General features: G+C 48.0%; 1 non-coding gene across 1 annotated transcript; it reads left to right on the top strand.

Moving 5' to 3' along the window:
• Window positions 1-2,192: 2,192 nt before the first annotated feature.
• On the top strand, window positions 2,193-2,264 carry trnae-cuc (transfer RNA glutamic acid (anticodon CUC)). Its single transcript has one exon. It is a non-coding gene; the product is annotated as a tRNA-Glu (tRNA).
• Window positions 2,265-3,615: the final 1,351 nt, after the last annotated feature.

The raw sequence follows: 3,615 nt of genomic DNA, 5'->3' as shown, positions 1-3,615 counted from the left end.
CTTAGATTCTGAAGTCCAGATTACTGACCGAACTCCAATTCTGCAATCTACCGCAGTGGGATTCGAACCTGGGACGCCCCAGTGCTGGGTTGATCGGAGCACTTGGCCATCGCTTCTTCAATCCCCTTGTGCTGGCACGTGAACCCGATGACACCTCCGAACGTGGGAGAAGCAGGTGAAGCCCTTTTGGAACTTACACCAGGTGAATGGTCTCTCTCCAGTGTGGGCCCACTGGTGGGTCAGCAGTGCAGCTGACTGAGTGAACTCTCCCCTGCACATGGGGCACGTGAATGGCTTCTCTCTGACTGAACCCCTTCCTGCACACTGAGCAGGTGAACGTCCTCACCCCATTCTGAATCCGTCTGTGGGTTTCCAGCACTAATGGGGAAGGGAATCCTTTCCCACAGTCCCCACATTTCCACGGTTTCCCCATTGGGTGGAGCTTTCCTTGTGTTGCTCTGGGTTTGAAATTACAAACAGAGCGGGGACATCGTCTTTTCCACCGCGAGGGGTGTGATTTTAATTCCCCAATCTGAGTAAATGGTTTGAAGCACTTTTCACAGTCAGCGCACTGAATCTGCCTCACTCGGTATCTCAGTATTCTCCCTGCCACACCAGTGTCCAAAATCTCTCAAGCAGACAAAAGCAAACATTTCTTCAGGGCCATGGGGGCAATGGATGACGTATCTGACTCCACCTACTTGTTTCCACTGCAGCTCACAGCTTCTTCACACATCCCAATTAATCTTTCTCATTGTCATGAAACCGGCGTATGGGTGCAATTCCTAATCTGCAGGAATGAGAAACTTTTCACTGTCTCGCGTCAGTAAATGTCCCTGAGAACATCAGAGTCAAGTCACAGCGCTGTCAGAGGAGGGGAAGCTGAAAGAGACCCACATGCTGCTCATGGGCACATTTCACTTTCCCCAACTCACCGCCCCAACCACTGCGGCTCTTGGGAGTGGAAAGGGAATAAACACCAAAACCCGGTCTCAGCATTGTAAATCTTCAGGAAATAAGAAAACTGTACATCCCTTCGGATCTTCCATCGTGGGTTGACAGCGTTGATTTTAAATGGCTGTCCAGTCAGTGTCGATTCGTTTTGGCTGAAAAAATCTTCCTTATCTCATCCCAGCATTTCTTGCCACAGGGAACTGTGCAGCAGAGTTCATGTATATATTTCCTTGTATGGTATTTTGTAAATTACATTCGTTTTCTGGTTGTTTGTATCGGGTATTTCAGGTTCATTTGCCGCTGTTTAAGTGTGTTGGTAAATGTGTGGGCGACAATGATGCTGAGAGGGTTGAGTTGTCCGGACATCATTTCCCAGATGTCTTTGTTGTAAAGGAATGTGCTCGGGTTTCTGCAGACGTTGTGTCTACTTGTGTCAGTTTGTTGATGTGCAATTGGCACACTGAGTTTATTGGGTCGGCCAAAATGAGGACTGCAGATGCTGGAAACCAGAGCTTAGATCAGAGTGGTGCTAGAAAAGCACAGCAGGTCAGAAAGCTTCCGAGGAGCAGGAAAATCGACGTTTCGGGCAAAAGCCCTTCATCAGGAATAGAGGCAGGACCCCTCCAGGGTGGAGAGATAAATTGGGGGGTGGGGTGTTGCTGGGCCGAAGGTAGCAAAAAGTACAATAGGTGAATGGGGGTGGGGATGGAGGTGACAGATCAGAGAGGAGGGTGGAGCGGATAGGTGGGGAGGGAGATTGGCAGGTAGGACAGGTCCTGAGGACAGCGCTGAGCTGGAAGCTTTGGAATTGAGGTAAGGTGGGGGAGGGGAAAATGAGGAATCTGATGAAGTCCACATTGATGGCCTGGGGTTGAATTTACCCCAAGCGGGAGATGAGACGTTCATCCTCCAGGCATCGGGTGGGAAGGGAGCGGCGATGGAGGAGGCCCAGGACCTGCATGTCCTCGGCAGAGTGGGAGGGGGTTTGAAATGTTGGGCCATAGGGCGATGGGGTTGATTGGTGCGGGTGTCCTGGAGATGTTCCCTCAAGCGCTGTGACTTGACTCTGCGAGGTGTCTCCAGTCTCCCCAATGTGGAGGAGACTGCATCAGGTGCAATGGATACAAGAAATGACATTGTTGGATACACAGGTGAAAGCCTTCGAACGACCACGGCCCGGATTCGATTTCCGGGCAGGGAAGTAATTTTCCGTAGAGCTATCAGCCCGTCCTTGCATCTTCCTGGTGGTCTAGTGGTTTGGATTCGGCGCTCTCACCGACGCGGCCCGGGTTCGATTCCCGGTCAGGGAATCTGTTTTCAGGGGGTTTAAAGGCTCCCCGTTCTTCGTAAAGGTTCTGTTCAGTTATTTATTGATCTTCGAAGTTCCTGGGTGCTGCAGTGTGTCGTGGCTCGTTGAAATTGTGTCCTGATTCAGATATGTTTGGATGTGTAGGGGTGATTGCTTCTGTAGTTAAGTTCTTGGTTCGCGTGCATTGTTTTCCTGTAGACGCTGTTTTGAATTTACCATTGACTGTTCGCTCCACTGAAACATCGAGAAATGGCACTTTGTTGTTGTTCTCCTCTTTTGTGAATTTTATGCCAGTAAGGATATTGTTGATGGTGTTGTAGGTTTCCTCTAATTTGTTTCAGTTTTTGATGACAAAAGTGTCATCGCTGTAGCGGACCCAAAGTTTGGGTTGGATCGTTGGAAGGGCTGTTTGTTCGAGTCTCTGCATTATTGCTTCTGCTAGGAATCCTGATGCTGGAGGTTTCGTGCGTATTTCGTTGATTTGTTTGTAGGGCTTGTTATTGAATATGAAGTGGGTGGTAAGGCACAGTTCCACGAGCTTGACAGTGCTATCTTTGCTGATGAAGTTGATGCTGTGTTTGTGTCTTTGGTTCTTCGAGTAGTGTCTTCAGTTTTCTTTGGCCACGTTGATGTTAATGGATGTGAACAGGGCTGTTATGTCAAAGGACAACATTAATCCATCCTGTTCTATCTCAGTGTCTTTGGTGTTCAGGAATTCTTGGATGGAGTAAATGGAGTGGAGTGAATCTTCGACTTGGTGTTTTAGTCTTCAGTAGAAGCCTTTGACCAGCGTGTATATTGGTGTTCCAAGTTGTGAGACTATGGTCTAAGGGGGGCTCCTGGTTTGACGGGGAGGAGAACAACAACAAAGTGCCATTCCTTGATATCACAGTAGAGCGAACAGTCAATGCGGAACTTCAAACTGGCATCTACAGAAAAACAACAGACGCAAACCAAGTACTTAACTGCAGAAGCAATCATCCCAACACCCACAAACGAAGCTGCATCAGGACATTATTTCAACGAGCCACTACACACTGCAGCACAGAGAAACTACGAAGAGCACAAGAGAATTACGTAGATAGTGTATTTAAGGAGAACGGGTCCCCAATAAACCCTCTCTGCCGATTTCTCATTGATACTTTCAAGTTGACTCTCAAAAATTCGTTTGACCCTCCATTCTTTCCTATTTGTTTTGTGTGGGTTTTGAAAGCTTTCGCAATCCTCTGACTGAGTATTGGAGTTGGAAGGTTGTGTTGTGGTTGTACAGGACGCTTTTTAGACCACTTTTGAAATATTGTGTACAATTCTAGTCTCCCTCCGATCAGACGGATATTGTGAAATTTGAAAGG

This window comes from Chiloscyllium punctatum, chromosome 36 (assembly GCF_047496795.1).
Source record: "Chiloscyllium punctatum isolate Juve2018m chromosome 36, sChiPun1.3, whole genome shotgun sequence".
NCBI lineage: Eukaryota > Metazoa > Chordata > Chondrichthyes > Orectolobiformes > Hemiscylliidae > Chiloscyllium > Chiloscyllium punctatum.
The sequence above is the reverse complement of the archived record's forward strand: the minus strand, read 5'-3'. Positions and strand labels throughout refer to the sequence as shown.